This window comes from Tamandua tetradactyla, chromosome 12 (genome assembly GCF_023851605.1).
Source record: "Tamandua tetradactyla isolate mTamTet1 chromosome 12, mTamTet1.pri, whole genome shotgun sequence".
Taxonomy (NCBI): Eukaryota; Metazoa; Chordata; class Mammalia; order Pilosa; family Myrmecophagidae; genus Tamandua; species Tamandua tetradactyla.
Window position 1 is genome coordinate 18057013 of NC_135338.1, and position 21339 is coordinate 18078351.

Genomic DNA, 21339 nt, shown 5'->3' on the forward strand with positions numbered 1-21339 from the left:
TTCAGTCTGGATGTATGTCTGGAGAATAGAGAAGTGGTAGGGGCATGTTGAGAGGAAATAGCAGTGTCACCCAAGCCAACCTCCTCAGGACACTCCATTAAAGTCCATGAATGATCATCTTTCCCCTTCCATTGGGATGCTCTCACGCATCTCCTGGGAACCATGCAGAGCTAAGCAGCATAAAATGGGGGTCAACTAATATTCTGATGAGGTTCAATGATGCAGCAGGGGAGGATGCCTCACCCCAACAGTGCCTGGTCCTGACTATGAAGGTCCCTAAACCAACCCCACTGGCCTCCATGCACTCTTCACAAGGGGCTCCAGGAACACCAAGGGAAGTTCAGCCAGATGCAGACCCTGAGTTTCAGTGAAGCTTCTGTGTCCTGGGGGCTCACCTGAAGGATGCATTGCCCTTTATCACACAGCTGCTGTGTTGGCTAATGCCCATTACTTCGAAAGGACAAACAATGTGTGTGTGTGTGGCATCCCTAGGTAGAAAAAATAGTAAAGAAAGGAAATGTAAATATCAAAGCCAAATTCAGAACCCTGCTTCCTTGGGGAGAGAGAGAGATGGAAGTGTTTGGGGTGGGGAGAAGCTCAAGGAGTAGATATAGGAATGGGTGGAGGTGTTTCCATTTGTGACAATTGTTTGAATTTGAAATATTCATTTCACTCACTTTCCTATAGTTGCAATCCATTTCAAATAGAAGAAAACAATTCAAAAAGGGAATCATAACTGAATTTTCATCCTTTCCTTAAATACATACAACATTGCTACATAAAAAATGCAGAACTAGAGAAAATATCCATGAGACATGATGTGCACAAGGTGAAAGAGCTGCCTCTCTGGCCTTGGAGGTGGTGGGAATAAAGCACCATAATCTTAAATAAAGAAACTGGAAAAGAAAAAGACAGGGTCAAAGATGCACCACAGCTGTACCATGCTGATCTGATGTACTGAGGATGAAGCCCAGGCCTTCTATCCCTGTCTCTCTAACCTGTCCTGGGCTGGTACATACAGCAAGTAGTAGGAAAAGAGACATACCTCAATGTGGGATTCCTCAGGAAGCTTAGAGAATGGCCCAGGAGTGCAGCTTTGCCCTCTCCTGGAGAGAGTCCTGGAGTGGAGTCTTGGTTTTGATTTCTACTTCTTCTTGAGAAGTGATGGTCCTCATAGGATTTCAAAGACCCTCCATCCATAAATCACCCATAAGTCCTATGGTTTTAAAAGAAGGTACAACAATAATAATTACAAGAGTCCATCAATTGATGAATAGATAAATACTGTGGGAAATCTGTAAAAAGGAAATGTTGGTCATAAAAGAGAATGAACAAGTCACATCTGCCACAGTGTGGAGATGCCCTGGAAATACTATCCTAAGCAAGAGAACAGAAACACAAGGCTCTCCATGCTGTAATTAAACATCTATGAGAAAGCTCAGGAAAACACATCCACAGAGACAGAAAAAAGATTATTTACATCACCAAGTGCTGAGGCAGAGTGATGTGGGGTGATCCTTTGGGGGTGTGAAGTCTCTTTTTCAAAGTGAAAAATGTCCTGACATCAGATAGTGGTCATTGTGGCAGTACTTGACGATGTATAAAACCACTCAGTTATAGGCTTTAAAAAAGTGATTTTTTTAAAATGAGGGACTTTATCTTTGTGAGTAAGCCACAAAAATAATTATTAATGAAAAACTGTCATGAGGAACACAAGGGAGCCACAAGTAGTTAAGAAAATGAAAAATTTGCATAGATTTTTATATGAATAAAGACAGAGTGAGAGAGAGAGAGAGAATGATAAAGCAGGTGGCAACATGTTGAAAAATTTATAAAACTGTGTGCAAGATATAAAAGAACTCTTTATATTACATTGGAAATATTTTAGAAGTTGGTAAATATTTTGTAGTAAAATGGCAACTAAAGAAAACAAAATGAATCAGAGAAGGAGGTAGCAGGGAGGGGAATGAGTGAGTTCAAAGCAGATTTTTTTCTCACTTCCCCATGAATTTGGACCACTGTGCACAGTGCTGCTGCTTGTACTTGACGCACAGTGATAATCTGCCTTGTACTTGGGCTGAGGCCTGGAAATGCTCAGGGAGGCTGTGTTCCCAGACTTGGAACCAGAGAAGTGACCAGGGACGCCTGAAGGTTGAATACTGACATAATACTTCAGCAGTTAGGGACTGTGACCAGGTACTTTTGGAACCAGGACACATAGTTAGAAGCCCCAATGTCACTGCTGCTTCTAGCATAGGAAATGGTGACCATCTGTCCTGAAGTCCCAGACACTGAGAGAGGCTAAGTCAGGACAGATTGAAGCCCAGGACCCTGTAAAGGAAAAGAAGGACAGTGAGCCCAGGACAGGTTCCAGATGGGCCAGGAGAGGAGTAGAGGAAAGGATGCCCTATTATCCCATAGTGGGGTGTCTCACCTGTGTAGTGAGTCAGGAACATATGGAGGAGGTGAGCCCAGGTCATGGTGGGGGCCCAGAACTCTGCCCACTGAGACCCACTGGTGGGTAGGGAAGCCTAAGAGACTTTATCCTCAGGCAGCCTGGGTGGCAGGGTGGAGGGGACCTCATACTAATCTGTTCCTGGAGCCTTGACCATCTTCACTACACCCTCAGGCTACTAAGCTTTCAGGGTGGAACTCTCTGGGTACCCTGCCCCTGCTGGCACAGGAATAAGGGTGTAGCTGAGTGATGAGCTCCCCACCAATATCTCTCTGAGGCTGGGTCCCCAGGGACACAAACTCCTGGATTCGAGTCATTGAACCTCAGCCTTTCTCCAATCCCTCACAGACCTGAATGAGCCCACAGGCCTCTGCCCAGTTCCATCCTGTGTGAATCCTGGGAACGTGAGGGGTACCACAATGCCCACATTAAGACTCCTTGCTGAGCCACTCACCAGCACCCACACTACCACCCAGAGCATCAGGAATTTTCCCCACCAACAGCCCCCTACCCTAGTGCCTGAGCGCTCATTGCAGCCCAGATCTTCAGGTGATCAAACATTCAGACCCTTTCTTTTGCACACAAATATAAATTAGAGCAGTTTCCAGTGCTGTGCTCACGACTCTATCATCTGTGTCCTAGACTATAAAATCCATCAGAGCTGTTGCAAAGAGTGTCAAATGCACAGGAGAAATGAATATTATAACTATTTATAATTATTCATAAATTAAAATTTTGAATTAATTATGAAAAATTTAGAATTCAATAAGCACCCTTAAATAATTATGTGATTTATTGTATATGTTGTTCTATACTTAATTGTTTACATCAAAACAGTCATGACAAATCTAACATGGTGGAAGAAGACTTCTTAAAATTCTCTTTTTGATACCTACTCCTCTCCCATTCTTCCCAGACTCCAGGGCCAACACCAACCTCTAGAAGTGACCCTTGGCCCCTCCCTTTCCTCAATCCCACATCCGCTCCAAAAGCAAACCTTGCTACCTCTGCTTCCAAGATATCCCCAAGCTGTCCAACAGCACCCAGGGACAAGCTCGCCCTCTCATGGTGACTAGCAGAAGGGGTCCCAGAGCTTCCTGCAGTGTTGTCCCTGCATCATGGACCCAATCCACCCAGCAACTGCAAGAAAAAAACTTGAAATCATCCCTCTGGTCCTATAACAAACTGACATACAAACTGTAATCTTCCCTTGGCAGTCCCTGCCCCTGACTTTTCCATCACACCTCTCCAGCCTCCACTCCAGGCTGCCCCTGGTTCCTTGTGGCACAGCCCTTGCCCCACTTTCTCTCTGTGGGAACCAACCCCGTGGCCAAATCTGCTCCCACGGATTTGTCACAGTCTGGTGGACAACATCATCTCAGGAACACTAGACTTGGGATGGGCCCTGGGGAAGGGTAGAGAGCCAGGGCAGGGGACTGATGTTTAGAAAGGCCATAAAGGACCAAAACCTTCAGAAAAGCATAAGGAGGTATCACTAGTGGAGGGAAATCACACAAGGAGATCACAGCTGCTTGTGATGATGCTAATGGTTCTAAGACCTTAGAGTAGCTACTTCTGATGCCCTGAGGCTCCATGTCCATGGATTCTCCTCACACTAATGTCCTCGTCCACAGAGGGGATGCTGAGTCTGTCCTCTGCCAAGTGACCTATGAACTCCTGTTAGCCTGGACACTGACCTCAGCTCTCACCATGGAAAGGTCTCTTTCTCTGAGTCACAGAGAGGGGCCTTAGGGACACACCTTGAGGATGTGACATCAAAGCACTACATAGGGACATCGTGCCCTTCAGTGAACGGGATGGAGCCTACACACCTGAGTCTAATAGGAGTGGGGTAGAGGCATTAGGAGTCTGGGGTGAGAAAGTTCTGAAGACAATCTTTCAAAACCTCCACCTGCCACTCATGTCACATTTCCAGCCCTGTGGTCCTAAACTGAGTGCAGGAAAGTACTGTTGGTGTTTTGGTAATTGCTCACATTGAGGGCTCAGGGAGCTGCAGGGGAAGTCTAGTTCTAGGGCAGGGAATGGGACTTTCTCTTCAGCAGCTTAGAGGACCCATTCTTTTTATAGATTTCCTTTTAGGCCCTATTCTGGAAGCAGACAATATCCAAGCATAGAACACAATGATGAAGTGGGAGGACAACCAATCAAAGGCCATCAGGCTGGGAGGCAGGTGTGGTTTGGAGCTGGGGAAGGGAATGTGTGTCCTTGGTTCCCATGAGGGTCATCAGGGAACTCCCACCACTGAGCCTTGTCTCTGCTTCATTGGTTCTGTCCTCCAGGAGCCACATGTCAGGTGTGAGCAAACTCAGCATTTCTTCACAGTCTTTCCCTCTCTCAGAGGGCTGTTGTTAAAGTCATGAATTACATTAGACATTGTTCTGGAAATGAATGACATGAAAGAAGACAAGAAAAAGAACTAAAAGGAAAGTTTACAGAGGAAGGCCCAAAACACAAATCTTTACACTGATGACCTTCTGAGTTGTAACAATTCAGAGGACCAGGGAGAAAGGGCGGAGAAAGTGAGGCCACAGGGATGGTGGCTCATCATTCCCAGGGGAACCCACTGGGCATGTGTGCAGGGCATCCCCAGATCCAAGAACCAGTAAACAATATAAGGAGGGTAAAATATACCTCACAGTTCTCCCCATGTGGGAGAAACCACAATTTTTCTTTTTTGTAAGATTTCTTCCAGGGTCAGTGGTTTCACAAAATTATTGGAGTTAGCCCCCTCTATACTCCTAACAAACTTATCAAGTATCTCAATAAATATGCATTTGTGTAGTTAATATCTACCAACATTTATCATATCAATGAAAAATAAAGCATATTAAAATATTTCCCTACAAATTACATTATAAATACCATTACTAATCCAAATCACATCTAAGCATAAACAGCATGTATTTATAAAAATTACTTATATTTTCTGGAATTAATAAAAATTACTGTGAACTGTGAGGTTGTTTAGATTTTTGAAAAGTTCTGTAATGTCTGGCTTAAGAAAACCATTGGATTCTTTTGTCCAATTCTGGATTTCTGTCATTTGGATTGAAGTTCATGGAGAAAATCTGGTCTCCCAAGGACTTTGTTTTGGAGGTCTTATTAACAAAGACAGAGGAGTCATGGACAGAGAACACAGCCTAAGGAAGAAGTGGAGCCAGGAACCAGATTTGGCTCAGGACCATGGTCAGAGATCTCAGGGGAATCTGGTTTGGGACAGAGCAGTGGTTGCTCGCAGAATTGTCCCCAGGTCAGAAAGTAAACTAAGGACTGGGTGAGGGGAGAGAAAATGAAAAGGCAGCACCAAATGCTCATATTTCTCACACATTTTACCTAAAAAATTTGGCAGCGCTTTCTCACGAGAGGTGTTAACTGTGGATGTTTATGGAGGGTGGAAGATGTGCCCTGTGATGACCCCTGTGAGCCCCAGTCCTGCACAGTCCACCCTTTGAATGCAAGTGGGACTTGTGTTTTCTATGTTTTTTAATGTGATTGTATTGAGAATGTATTCACATACCACGTAATAATTGAAAGTGTACAATCAATTGTTCACAGCACCACTATATTGCTGTGCATTGGTCGCCAAAATTGTGCCATTTCTTTCTAACCAATGAAACATGGCAACAACAATGGGGCATCTCTCCCTTTATTAGCTTATGATATATAACAAAGGTGATGGGATGCCATTTTCAGAATTATGTTTCATTTAATGACTTTCCTAGCTAATTACAGGAAAATTCTTTCTTACTGTTCCTGAGGAAGCAAATAACCATGCTGTGAACTTCCCTTATGGAGGATGAATATGGCTGGGAGATGTTGGCAACTTTCAGGAGCAGAGGGACACTGGAAGCCCCCAGTTCCCAAAAGCCAAGGGCCCCCTGTGCCATTGCCTGCCCTGAGCATGATGCCCCCCAAAAAGGGAGGTGATGGAATTAAACCATCCCCAGTCATTGGAAGATTTGGAATGCCACTGAAAATTGATATTGTTGGATTGCCAAATTTTGGTTTTCTCCTCTGAATTCAACCACTGCTGAATTTATTTGGCATAATTTTGTTCCAGGGAGTTAATGATGGATAGGATGTAGGAACACCATAACAATGACCAACTTCTAAAACATCCAAGATAACCAGTTTTCTTCCTGGTGGGTACCCATTTGACTTTGTGGTGAAGCTTTTGCCACTGAGCTTCCAGGTATTTGTGGAATGGCTTCTGCAGAGAAGGATCTATGCCAGGGACAGCATGAATGTAAGCCACCATCTTCTCCACTATATGTTTGCTGAATGTTATTATAATGAAAATTTTCTGGACATGCATTTTAATTATTGTTCTTCTAATTAGAGTTGTCCCAAAGAAGGTCCAAAAAGGTTCAGGAAGGTGTCCACATGTTATTCCAGCCAGATCAAATGGGGGGGGTTGAAATTGAAACATTGGCCAAAATTTAAAAAAAAAAATCAATCTTCTGTACTAGGTTTTGAACTTCCAGTTCAGTTTGGGAGACAAAGTCTTGCACAGCCTCTGCATGTTATAGCATCTCTTTGAATTCCTGATATACTTCATCATCTGCTTCAGCACCTGAGAGGTGAGCACATGGAAACAGCTCTCTGATTGCTGTACCAGTATCGTATATACTGACCTCAATTGGAAATTTTGAGATGATGTTTCACAAAGAAATGGCTCCTTCAATGCCCACTTCATCTGGACAAATAATCTGGTTGGGATAGTGCATTCAGGGAAATTCACTGAATTGTATTCATAAGCAGCTAATGTAACTTAAGCTGTATGTGGACCCAGATAAAGCAGGATGGTGTGCAGCCCTGCTCCAAGTCCAACCAAGACAAAATTCCTAAACCTATCCAGTAGGCATGCAAAATAAATTTTCTCTGTATGTTGCAGATACTATTGATGTGCTCCTTCAACATAATACATAGTTATAAGCATGGAAAGCAGAAGTAAAAGAGATACTACAATGCTCTGATGATGCCATAATTTTGAGGTCCATTCCTTTAAGATACTAAGATTTTCAGAGAAAAATACAGCAAAGTAATGAGTGGTTGTCACCACAGGACAATATTCTGCCTGTTGTCCTGATCCCTTCTCTTCTTATTATTCAGTGAAGAGGAATCTGTGAAGTTTCCATTATGTTGCTCCTTGCTCATTCCTACACATCTCTGGTCACATTTTTTTTCCATTCTCTGCCACTTCATAGAGCAGTAATTCTTGAGGATCTTCCTGCTCTGACTCCAGCTTCTTCAGATCATAGCATCCTGGCAGCAGCTCCTGATCAACTTACATCTGTCACCAGGCTTTGGTCAACAGGAACTTGCATGTGTCACTTCCAGTCTGGGCAAGTGTAGGATCTTTAAGTGCCCACAGCTGCCTCTGTCTGCAGGAGAGGCTGTAACATGGGCTGTCATTCATCAAAAGTACCTAATCAAAAACTCTGATCAGTGATCTCACACTGGGTCTTAAGAAAGTGGATTTTTATGTCCCTTTCAAGCACCAATAAGCTACATCAGGGGCCAGATCCCGCTGCTGCTTGCAGGAAGAATAGGGGCTGAGTGAATGTAACCATTGTGTGGAGAAAACAGTTAACTAGTGTTTTAGTTTATTAATGCTGCCAGAATGCAATATTCCAGAAATCAACTAGCTTTTAAAAAGGAAATTCATTAAGTTACAAGTTTATAGTTCTAAGGCCACAAAAATGTCCAAACTAAGGAATCCAGATAAAGATAACTTGACTCAAGAAAGGCCAATACCTGTCACATGGGAAAGCTTGTGGTTGGAATGTGATGGTCTTTATCCCGGTCCCTTTACTTCCAGCTTCTGATGCCACTAGTTTCCTCTCCAAGTGTCTGTGGGCCTACACTTAATTCCTCTGGGACACAACTCTATGTTCTGTCTTGCTTAGCACTTCATGGGAAGATACATGATGATGTCTGCTGGGCCCTGCATCTCCAAACATCCACTTCTAGGCTTCTGCTCTCTCTGCTGGCACCCTAAGCATCTCCAAATGCCTGCAGCTCTGTTGGCTCTGAAGCAACCGTGTTCTTTCCAAAATGTTTCCCCTTTTAAAAGACTCTAGTAAACTAATCAAGACTCACCTTGAATGGGCAGAGTCTATCTCCATCTAATCAAAAGGTCACACCCACAATTAATTGGGTCAGTCTTCATGGAAAGAGTCCATCATATAATATTGAATCAGGATTAAAGAACATGGCTTTTCTGGGGTACACAACACTTGGAGACCAGCACAACTGATACTTAATTGTAATTTGCCAGCCTCTTCTTCCTGCTATTCTCTGGATGCTGTACAGTGTTCTTCTGGACTATGGAGTATTGAAGTAGTTGATTTAGACAGTTCATGTCTGTTTAATAGTTGTTCCAGTGGAAGGGTTCATTCTTGAAGCTTCCTATTCAGTTGTCTTCCCATAATCTTTCCATTACTTCTTTAGTTGTCCTTTCTTTTTTTCTATTTTTTTTAATTGTGGGAACATATATATAATTAACTTCCTACCCACTCCCATAAAAAAGCCAGAGACCCCAACATGAACAGTAAAGAAATGAGATGTACCAAGGAGCTTAAAAGCACATTCGTTCCCACTTGCATCTCCAGTTAGAATGCTGCTGGCCTACATGTTGACCTAAACTTGAGATTTGGGAAAGGTTTAAGAAGGGCCACACCTGAGAAGAAGCCCTAGTAGTTCATGCTCTGGAGAGAGGAAATTCTTAATTAATCCAACTGAGATTGCATCTGCTTCCAGGTTATTTAAAATGGGCTAAGACCAGAGAGCAGCTGACATCCTGCTGGCCTGATGCTCCTTGTCCAAGAGTCCCTATCAGACTGGCTTCTTTGTCTGCAGGGAAGAGGACTCTAGGTGTGTCCTCTGCACCTGTTACTTCTGCACATCCTGGAAGCCTGGCACTGATCTCACCTCCTTCCAGAGGAACCATCTTCTCACTTCAACAAGAGACTTGGTTTAAAAGTATTACTGGAAAGAGATGTGGGATCAAAATATTAAATAGGGTCACTTGATCACACTATGAATGAGGAATTGCATGTGAACCTGAGTGCTGGAAAAATTGGAGGGTAAACCACTGTGGAGTGAGAGCGACCTAGACACAGTCTTCCAGTGCCACCACTTCAATCATGGGTCTGCTCTTCCAGATGTGTAGACCTGGCCCTGCACAAAGCCAGCAGGAGATCTGCAGATGCCTCATGAGCTGTTTAAGTGAGGACTGTTGTGCACAGGGGGAGTTTCTTCATAGGGACATGGGGTTTTGCTTTCTGTTCAAAGTATTAGAGGACAGCCATTATTGTTAAAGACGTCTGTCTCTTACAGTGATAGTTTCTTTGTGGGGTGGGTGGTCCAGAAATCCAGTCCAGGTATCCTGCATGGAAGGCAAGCATTCTACCACTGAACCACCCATGCCCCCACAATGTTTATTTTAAATTGGGCTTGTGGAGGCAGTAAACCTTCTGAGCACAGAGAGCAATAAAGAAGGGTTAGATCAATGACCAGTTCATTTGCCACCAGTTTTGGGTGTGGAGATGGAACCTGTGGTTTAGGTCTTACCCAGGAGAGGTGCCAGGAGAGGTGCCTGGAGAGGTGCCAGAGAAAGACCATCATAAGGACCCTGGTTCTCTGCTTTGTCTTACAGGAACCACACTTCAAGTTTCCCTTGCTTTATATTTCTTTATGCTTTTTGCCTCATGGAATGGATCTGTGTGTTGCTAACACCATGATTTATATTTAAAATTTATTCTCTGAAATTTATACCAAATAATAAAACAGTGAAAACAGTTAGAATGGGGAATAGTAAAACTTTTTACAAAAATATGTACTTTATACTACTTATTGGCTTTGTTTGAAACCCTCAGGAAACTGAACTAATAAAATGATTGAGGGTGGAAGTGCTGGTTCCTCTCACTATCCTGGGATCTCCAAACTACCTGAGGAGGGCCTGCTAAGACCCCTAACCAGGTACAGTAAAAAGAGGAGGAACTCTCAGCAAACCTCTCACCTACTGTGATAGCCACTCTTTATTTTTTGTGAGCTTCCCTCCTAGATGTGAAGATCTCAAACTCTTAGGTGTCAGGATCTTGTCACGGCTTCAATGTTTGTAAAATCTCTTAATATAAGGAATATCTATCAATATTTACCCCATTAATTGAAATGGAAAAGTAACATCAATTTTTCAGTCACTTTATAAACATCAATCCTTAAGACATATCCAAAAATAAATAACACATTTTTATGAAAATTTGTCCTGTCTTCCAAAATGAAAAAAATATTAATATGAAGTGTGGCATGTTTAGATTTTTCAACCTCTTTAATGTCAGGCCAACCAATACAATCAGCTGGCTACCCATATCCCCTTCTTATTTCAGTCAATTACGTGATGTGCATTTGGCTGAAGATGATGAGGAAAATGGCCCATGCAAACATGTCCCTGTGACTTTCTCACTGAAGGACAGAGGAGCCATTTGTACTGACATGTCTTAGGAAGGAAGTGAAGGATGGTGCCAAATGTGGTCTCAGGAGAGTGGTCAGTGATCAGAGGAGAGGGCTAGTCCAGGACAGCAGGGGGTAGGCACAGACCTGCCCCCCATTTCAGATGACCAAGATGGAAGGATTAGGTGTGGGAGCACAAGGAAAGGACAGAGCTCAAGTGTGCTAGTTCTCATTGTTTCTTCAGGAAATTTGCAGCAACTTTTCACAACAGACTTCAAAATGGATTTAAACAGGGAAAATGTTCTGTTTTCTGGACTGTGGAGGGTCAACTCTTTGCTTGCCCCAGTGATTCGCCACCTTGCATAACTCCCCACTAACATGAGAGCAGAACTTATGATCTGCTTTTAATCCATAAAATATGGGAAATTGGTGGGAAGCCTCTCCCTTGACGACCTGGAGAGCTGATGCATGGGACAAGACCTCGTGAGTACCCATGTTTATAAGACCCTCATAGTGTCCTGGAAACGGAGATTCTTATGCTGGTCCTGCAGAAGCAAAGGGCCCTGCTGGGAACTTCCCCTGGGAGGACACCTCATAGCTGGGAGCTGAGGCCCCCAGGAGCAGAGGGAGACTGACAGCCCACAGTGCACACAAACTAGGGCTCCCGCACAGCAGTGAGGAAATAGTCCTGCCTGGGAAGTGGAGGCAGACTCCTCCTAGCCAGCCTTCAGGGGAGGGTGGAGCTGTCCACCACCTGGACTCAGCCTAGCAGGAGCCTGAGCAGAGAACCCAGGAAGCAGAACTCAGGACCCTGACCAAGTGAGACCAAGACACAGTATTTGGTTGGTGAGGACATGGTTATATTTGTGGGAATTAGTTATTCAGCAAGAGACCACTACTGTACAAACCATCTGGGCCCTTCCTGACACCAAGAGAGAAATAAGGTGGAGAAGGAGGGGGTCCAAGGTCACTGGGTCTGAGGACAAGAGCCCAGTCCAGGGCTGCAGAGAGGACATCACAGAGCAGGTGGGCCCTGGAGCACCTCAGGCTTCATGAGACACTGTCCCTCTCCTGTTCTTGCCACTGAAGAGTGCCAGCAAACCTGCAGCCTCAAGCCAAGTGAGAGGAAGGAAGAAGATTTTATTTTAATTTTCCAAAGTCAAGAATCTTGGGTATAGGCTTCTCTTTCTAAGTTCATTTTACAGAGCAACAATATTTACGGTGGGTTTAACTATTAAAGCATCTGCAGCCCTGCTAATGAACAGAAGAGGCAGCTGTTCATAAACTCAGAGGATTTGGTCTCACTTCCCTATGAATTTGGACCTCTATGGAAAGTACCACTGCCTGCATATGATGCACAGTGATAATTTTATTCTTAGGCTGGAGGCGAGAGATGCTCAGAGAAAACATACTCCCAGATTTGGAACCAGAGAAGCAAGGAGGGATCCCTGAGGGCCAAGTACTGAAACAACTTATCAGCAGTTTGGGGGTTGTACCCTGGCAGTGTTGGCACCAGGACACAGGGCTGGAAACCCCAATGTCACTGCTGCTTCCTGCACAGGAGATGGTGACCATCTGTCCTGGAGCCCCAGACACTGAGGGAGGCTGAGTCAGGACAGACTGAACCTAGGACCCTGTAAAGAAAGAGAAAGAAGTGGGTCCAGGACCAGGTTCCAGATGGGCCACAGGAGAGGAGTAGAGGAAGGGGTCCCCCATTATCCCATAGTGGGGTATCCCACCTGTTCAATGAACCAGAAGCATGAGGAAGAAGGGAGCCCAGGACATGGTGGGGACCCAGAGCTCTGTCCACTGAGACCCACAAGTGGGCAGGGCAGTCTCAGGGCCTTTATCTTCAGGCACCCTGGAGTGCAAGAGGGAGGTGCCTCATGCAAATCTGCTCCAAGAACATTGACTTTGTTCAGGCTGCTGAGCCTTCAGGGTGGGACCTCCTGGGAGCTCTGCCCTCCTCTTGCCACAGGAACACAGGTGTGGCTGAGAGATGAGCCCCCCACCAAAATCTCTCTTTGGCTGGGTCCCCACTCACAGACCCAACTCACTGAGCCTCAGCCTTTCTGGAGTCCCTCACAGATCTAGATTAGCCCATAGTTCACTTCCCAGCTCCATCTGGTGTTATCTCTGGGACTGTGAGGCAACCTGATGCCCAAATAAAGCTTCACTGCCCAGCTCCTGACCAGCACATCACATCTGCCACCCAGATCTTGCAGTGAGGGCTTGTGAAACTGTAAAGAAATTCTACTCATGTAGCAGGGATTGGGGTTTTCTTTTCAGAAACTCAGAGGATACTCATTCCTTTTTAGAAATTTAATTAAATGTGTTAGTCTGTACTTGATCTTTTTCATCAAAACTTGTCATCTCAAATCTAACTTAGCCTAATAAGACCTCTTAAAATTCTCTTTTCTATACCCACTCCTCTTTCATTCCTCCCAAACTCTGGTGTCAAAACCAAGCTCTAGAAGTGACCCATGGCCCCTCCCTTTGCTTAATCTCACATCTACTCCATAAAACATGTCCTGCTGACTCTGCTTCCAAGATGACCCCAAGCTGTCCACTACCACTCAGGGACAAGCTGGTCCTCCCATGGTAACAAGGCACTCTAGGTCTTCTTGCTGTACTGTCCCTACATCATGGACCCTGTCTATCCATCCCTTGCAGGGAACTTTTCATTCCACAGGTCTTGTAACAGACTGACATACAAACTGTAATGTTCACTCAGCAGTCCCTGTCCTTGATTGTCCCATCCCACCTCCCCAGACTCCCCTCCACCTGCCCTTGGTTCCCTGTGGCACAGCCCCTGCCCCACCTTCCCTCTGTGGGAACCAACCCCATCCATGGCCAGTCTTCTTCCACAGTGCCCCCAGGTGGACAGCATACTCTCAGGGACACTGGACAGGAGATCAGCTCGTGGGGAGGGTGGAGAGCCAGAGTAGGGGACTGGAGTTTAGAAAAGGCCATGAAGGACCAAACCCTGCAGAGAAGCCTAAGGAGGGGTTACTGTGGGGAGAAAAATCTCAGGGAACACAAGGGGGATCACAATTGCTCCTGTATTATGTTAATGGGGCTAAGACCTTAGAGGACTGACATCAAGGCATTACAAAGGGACATTGGATTGTTTAGTGAATGGGATAGTGCTTGCCCTTCTTAGTCTAATAGGATCAGGAAGGAGGCATGTGGAGTCTGGAGTGAGAAAGTCCTGAGGACAATCTTTCAAAACCACCACCCACCACTCATGTCACTTTTCCTGGCCTGTGATCTTGGATTGAGCATGCAGACGTGTTGAGGGTGTTTCAGCTATTGCTTGCAGTGAAGGCTAATGGAGTTGTAGAGAAATTCTACTCATGGAGCAGGAATTGGGGCTTTCTGTTCAGCAGCTTAGAGGATACCCATTCCTTTTCAGAAATTTAATTTTAAGCCCCATCCTGAAAGCAGCAGAGCTTCTGAACCTAGAACACAATGATGGAGTGGCAGGACAGACAAACAGTCCAGGGCCATCAGTCTTGGAGGCAGGTGTGGTTGGAGCTGGGGAAAGAACTGTGTCCCCTGGGTCCCCTGTAAGGTCCATCAGTGAACTCCACCATTTATCCTTGTCTCTGCTTCTTTGGGCCACTCCTCCAGGAGCCACATGTCAGGTTTATCCATGCCAGCATTTGCTCATGCACTTTGCCTCTCTTGGAGGGTTCTACCTGTTGCCAAAATAATGAATTATTAAACATTATTCTGGGAATTAACAATAAACAAGAAAACAGGAAGGGGAATTAAAAGAGAGGAAGGTTCACATAGGAAGGGCCAAAACACAAACTTTTACATTGATGATCATCCAACCTATAATGCTTCAGAAAACCCTCAGGGAATGAAGTGAGTCTCTGGGCACAAGCCATGGGGCCATGTGGTAGTAAAGTTCAGGTGTCAACTTGACCAGCTGTTGATACCCCATTGTCCTGTTTCTGTGGACTTAAATCATAAGTATGTGAGATTCATCTATGACTGATTTCATTTGTGGTTGGCTAAGGGGAGTGCCTTCAACAATAAGTGAGGTTTAATTTAATCAGCTGGAGGCTTAAAAGAGAGAGGTCAAAAGCAAACTCAACATAGCACAGGCTAAGAAGCTCAGTGTATCTCAGCTTAGTACTCACAGCTCAGTCCAGACATTGGGAGATGCAAAAAGGAATTGCATTGGGAGAAGATGTTGGAACACAGAAGCCAGGAGAGAAGACCAGTAGAGGTTCCAGTGTGCCTTCCTATATAACAAAGAACCTCAGATGAAAGCTAGCTGTCTTTCCTCTGAAGAACTATAATTTTTTTAACTAATACATTCCCTTATTAAGAGCCAATCCATCTTTAGTGTGTTGCATTCCAGCATCTTTAGCAAACTGAAACAGGCTGGGTGCTCACCATTCCCAGGGCAGCCCACTGGGCATGTGAGCAGGGTAACCCCAGATTCAAGGATCAGGTAACAATACAGGGAAGAGAGAATCCATACCACAATTCTCCACACTCAGGAGAAACCACAGTTTTTATTTTTTGTATGCTTTATTCAAAGCCCAATGTTTCCCAAAATTATTGCAGTTAGAGCCTGTGCCAGTTTAAAAACATTATGTACCCCAGAAAAGCCATGTTTTAATCCTGATTCAGTCTTGTGGTGGCACTTGTTTCTTTTAATATGAGCTCAGTGTTGTAGGGGAGTAATTTTTTATTATCTCCAGGGAGATGTGACAGGCACAATTGCGGATGTGACCTTTTTTTACATGGAGATGTGAATCCACCCATTCCAGGTGTACCTTTATTAATTTGGTGGAATCCTTTAAAAGAAGAAACATTTTGGAGAGTGTCAGACATGACATAAAGGATACAGTCAACAGAGAGAATCAACAGACCCTTCAGAGCCTACAGAGAGAGCAGAGACATGGATGTTTGGAGATGCTTGGAGCCCAGCAAATGTTGCCTTGTGCCTTCCCATGGGATGGTAAGCAAACCAGGACCTGGAGAGAGTCAAGGGAAAGCAGGAGATGAATGCCAGCCCAAGAGAACCAAAGTGAGGAACGCTCACAAGAGCAGAAAGCAATGGAGTCCAGGGGTAAGGGACAAGAAGATGCCAGCCATGTGTGCCTCCCCAGCTGACGGAGTGTTCCAGATTCCTCAGCCTTTGGGGTCAGTTCACAAAAAGACAGAGACCCCATCACACAGCAGCAAGAAAATAAGTCTTGCCAAGGAGAATGAGGCAGACACTTTCCAGCTGATCCTGCAATGAGAACATTGCCAGCCAACAACCTGACTTAAACTTAAGTTTGGGAAACATCTAGAAAAGGCCCAAGGAGTGCGCATTACAAAGACAGGAAAGTCTAAATGAATCCCGCTGGATTGTGCCTGCTTCTGGGAAATGTAAAAGGAGTAACAACAGAGAGTAGCTGACATCCTACTGGCTTGAGGCTCCCCATCCCGAGTTCTCTGTAGACTGACCTCATGGTCTGCACAGAGGAGGATGTTGGGTTTCTCTTCTGGACCCATGGTGTCTGCACATCCTGAGATCCTGTGCTCTGAGTTCATCTCCTTCCTCTGGAAATGTCTCATTCCTCCCGGCAAAGATGATTTAAAGAGGCTTCCAAACAAATATGAGACATGAAAATACTGAATAAGGGTGTGGGAGTCTCTGGGCACCATGATGGAGAGGTCTCAGGAAAATCTTGACTTCCAAGCTCAGAATCCCCATCCTCTTTAGCTGTCCTGCTGAAAACATACTTTGGATTTACTTCTTTCCTGCACTTCTCTACTCTCTTTGCTTATTTGGAGAAGACTGCATGTGGCTGACACCATGATTCATATTAAGATTATTCTGGAAATGTCCTCATATAGGCTGTGGAGCAGAAGCCATGGCTATCTGATTAAGTAGCCTGTGTCCTGCTGGCAATAGTACCAGTGGATATCTGTTCAGGTTCAATAGTCTCATCACTAAAAGAACTTAGAGGTGAGAGAGCCAGTAGGAATAAATAATAAAGTTTATTAAAGACAAAGAAAACATTATAAAGTTAACACAGACATGTTCATGGGGGAAACATGCACTCAGTGGAATGGGTTAGCTTGTTTTATTGAAATGTTTTGTTGCTGATGGATTTTCATAGTGACCATTGAACATGAGAGGCTTACATGATTTGTGTTAACCAGGTGCTTACAGGGATAGCATTGTTTTGGGAAGAAAGATCTATTGATGCTTGTGGCCAGTCCACTGCATTTCCAAAATTTGTCTTTAGGCAGATGTTTAACAATCTTTATAATGCAGGAATTCTGTTTTTAACTAAGAGTTCACTTTGGGCCCAAATTGTGGTTTGGGTTTCAGGGGAAATTTTTCTCCCTTGAAGTTTGCAGCAGAAGTTTACAGTTTACATTAATTCCTTTCAAGCTAGGCAAAACACTAGGATGTTTAGTTGTCCATTAACTCCTTTAAGAACTATATAGGAAATTAGGGACCAGCGTTTGTCTGTTAACTCTTTCAGAGCTGCATAGGAAACCAGGGACTTGCATTGTGCTATTCTATCCTGTTTTAATTATATCAAGAATCATTGATTGTTTACTTAGGTTGGAATTTAAGATGTGTGAATAAAGCTGCTTGAAAATGAACAGAGAGATACAAGTTCTGGATAAAATGTGGAGAGAGAGATGTTCCTATTTACTGGCGGTAAGGAAGAAGAGAGATGCAACTCCTCTGAAGGGCAATGTCGTGGCTCTATAGGAGTTTAGGGTTGGGGCTGCCCTATGATCCTGAAACTCCATATTTAGGTGTATACTTGGAGGAAATGAGAGCAGGGACAGGAATGGAATTTGCACAGTGGTGCTTATAACAGCAGTGTTCCTGAATTGCAGCAGAAGGACATGACCTGAGGGCACACCCCTGAAGAATGGAAGGGGGAATTGTGGTGTATAATAGAATAGACCATTGAACAGCAACAAGATAGAACGAACTTGTGATGGACTACCCAGAATGCACATATTTGATTAATTGAATTTGAGAGCACAGGTTATCACAGGAAGGCCTATTGTAAATGTTTCAACAACAGTCACATCTATTCCAGAGTTGTCCTAAGCTCTTTGTGCATAACCTGGTCATTCCCTGGAATCTTTGGTATTCAGGAGACACCTGAGATTCAGAGCTAAAGTTCTGCATCTATGAAATTCAGCAATACCCCATTCAACATCTCTTACAAACAATGAAAATGTGACCAGAATAGAACTTGAGATACTGAATAAAGCTGATCTGGGAGGGACTAATGTGAAGGAGACTAAAGGTAAAAGATGACATAGACTGTATTTTAAAACTTCAACTTCTGCAAGAGACCAGAGAAAGACACATTTATTTGGTGGAAGACTTATACTTTCAATAGCACACTATCTAATCTAGCTTGTATGCCCTGCTTACTCAAACACCATAATTACATGGAACCATGAATATGGAGTGAGAGCTTATTGGCTTTTACAGATTTGTGGTGTGGCCCAATACACCCCAAAGTGATCTGGGCAGAAGATTAAAAAGCATTTGCAAATTCCCCTTGAGGAACTGAGGAAAAAAGTAAAAATATTAATCATTCCCACCTGGGGAAAACATGATATTCTCTCAATCGCTGGGGACTGGGTCATTGACCTTGGAGCTTGCCCTTAAAAGGCTCATCCTTGTAAAGGAAAAACTAAGCCTACTTATGATTGTGCTTAAGGGTCACCCCCAGAGAAACTTTTTTGTTGCTTATATGTGGCCTCTCTCTATAACCCAACTCAACACAGGAATTCACTGTCCTCTCACTTACATAAGACATGGCTCTCAGTGGTGTGTATCTCCCTGTCAATGTAAGCATGACCCTTGGAGATGACCCTGGCATTGGCATTGAGGGAATGACAAAAAGGGGGAAGAGAAATGAAGCAAAGTAGTTTCAGATGCTAAAAAATTTCAAATAGACTTGAGAGGTCATTCTGTAGGTTATTCTTATGTAGTATATAGATATCTCCTTTCAGTTTCCGGTGTATTGGAACAGCTAGAGGTAAGTACCAAAAACTGTTGGCTGTAATCCAATAGACTTGATTATTGAAAATGATTGAATAACTATGAGCTTTTAAGGCATGACTGTGTGATTGTGAAAACTTAATGACTGATGCTCCTTTTCTCCAATTATGGACATATGAATAAGAAAAAAAAATAAACAAATAATATGAGGGTGGGAGTAAAGGAAAATTGGGTTGTTCTTTTTCACTTTCATTTTTACTTTTATTGTTATTTTTATTTTTCTGAGTAATGAAAATGTTCAAAATTCAATCATGATAATGAATGCACAGCTGTATGATGATACTGTGAGCTATGGACTGTAGAATTTGTCTGACTATATAGTATGTTAATATATAAGCTATCTCAATAAAATTACATTAAAAATTAATCTGAGAAATGTATGCCAAAAATTAAAATGAAAATAGCTTAAACTTTACAATAAAAGCATGAAAAATAAGTATTTACATTACATCTGAAGAGACTACTTGCAAGTAATGTGGGATCAAAATACTAAATGGGGGCATTGGATCCCTCAGTGAATGAGGAAGTACATGTGAATCTGATCCTCTTTGGAATAGGTGAAGGTATGGAGTAGGAGGGTGAGAGTGACCTGGAACAATCTCCCAGCATCACTACCTGCCTCCTGAGCCTGCTCTTCCATATGTGAGGACCTGGCCCCTGTATAATGCCAGCAGGAGACTTGCAGATGCCTCATGAACTGATCAAGTGTGGACAATGGCTCTATATGGGAAATTCTTCATAGAGACATAGGGTTTTGCTTTCTATCCAGAAGATTACAGGACATCCATTACCTATCAAGACCTCTGTGTCTAACAATGATTTATTTTGTAAAATCAAGTCACTGAAGCAGCACATCTTCTGGGCATAGAAAACAGTACTGAAGTAGAAGATTGGCAACCAGTTCAGACCCCATTGGTTGGAGTGTGGCCTGGGTTGGGAAGAGGGGATGGAACTGGGTATCCTGGGCTCCCCCATAGAGAGGTCCTGGGCAATTCACCATGACCAGTTCCCAAGTTCACTGCCCTGTTTGGCCTGTCCGACAGGGATCACATTTCAGGCGCACCTGGCCTTGTGCTTCTTTGTGTTCTTTACCTCCTGGAATTGATCTGCATGTGGCCAACATCACAATACATATTAAAATATTTTTAGGTTCATGGTGGTTCTGTGATAGAAGGATTGCTTGCCCTGCAGGAGACCTGGGTTCAATTCCTGGACCATGTACCCAAAAAGTAAAAGCCACATTAAAGTTTTTCCTACAAAATGCATGTTGAATAATTTTCCAGTGAAAAGGAGCAAAGTTTTACAATTGAAGAAGGAAAAAACTATCTTTCATTCTACTGATAGACTTAGTTTTGAAACTTCAGGAAACTGAAGTACCAAACTGAAACAAGGTGCTGGTTCTGGTTACTCCTCCCATCCCAGAGAACCCACCAGCTGCTGGATGAAGGCTTGATGTTATCCACAACTAGATACAAGGAAGGAGAAAGAACTCTGAGGGAATGTCTCACCCACTGAGAAAACCAGTATTGCAAAGAAAACCATGGCCACACCAACAATGGGACTTAGCCCCCATGAGTAGTCACATTTATAAGACAGTCTTAGTGACCTGGAGAGGGAGCTTCTCCTGTTGACCCTGAGGAAGCAAAGGGTCCTACTGGTAACTTCCCCTGGGAGGGAACCCCGTGGATGGGAGCTGAGGCCTCAAGGGAGCAGAGGCAGACTGGCAGCCCTCAGAGCACACAAAGCCAAGGACCCATCACCCAGCAGGGAACAAATGAGTCCTGCCTGGAAGGTGGAGCCAGACTCCTCCCAGTCAGCCTCCACAGTAGAGTGGAGCTGTCCACCACCTGGACTCCAGCCCAGTAGGAGCCTAAGCAGAGGACCCTGGAAGCAGAGCACGGCCTGCTGACCTGGTGAGACCAAGACATAGTACATGGGTGGTGAGAATATTGCCAGAGTTGTGGTAATTAGTTACTCAGCAAGAGGTAACTGATGATAGACCACCTGGGCCACTTTTCGACACTGAGAGGGAGGTGGGATGGGAAGATGCAGGGGGTCCCAGGTTGCTGGGTCTGATAGGACATCACAGAGCACGGGGCCCTGGAACACCTCAGGTTACATGAGATCACTCTCCCTCCCCTGTTCTTGCCATTGGAGGGTGAGAGCAAACCTGTATTCTTGGGCTAAATGAGAGGGAGGATGAAGATTTTATTTTAGTTTTCCCAAGCCAAGTCCCTTGGGTGTAGGCTTCTCTTTTCAAGTTCACTTTAAGGAGCAAAAACAATTTGAGTGGGTTAAATGAGGAAACACCTGCAGCCCTGCTGATGAACAGAAGAGGAAGCAGATA

At 44.1% G+C, this 21339-nt stretch overlaps 1 pseudogene; it reads right to left on the reverse strand.

The window, feature by feature from the left end:
- LOC143651343 (vacuole membrane protein 1-like) overlaps positions 1-7666 on the reverse strand; it is a 39249-nt pseudogene extending 31583 nt beyond the window's left edge.
- Between the last annotated feature and the right edge of the window lie 13673 nt (positions 7667-21339).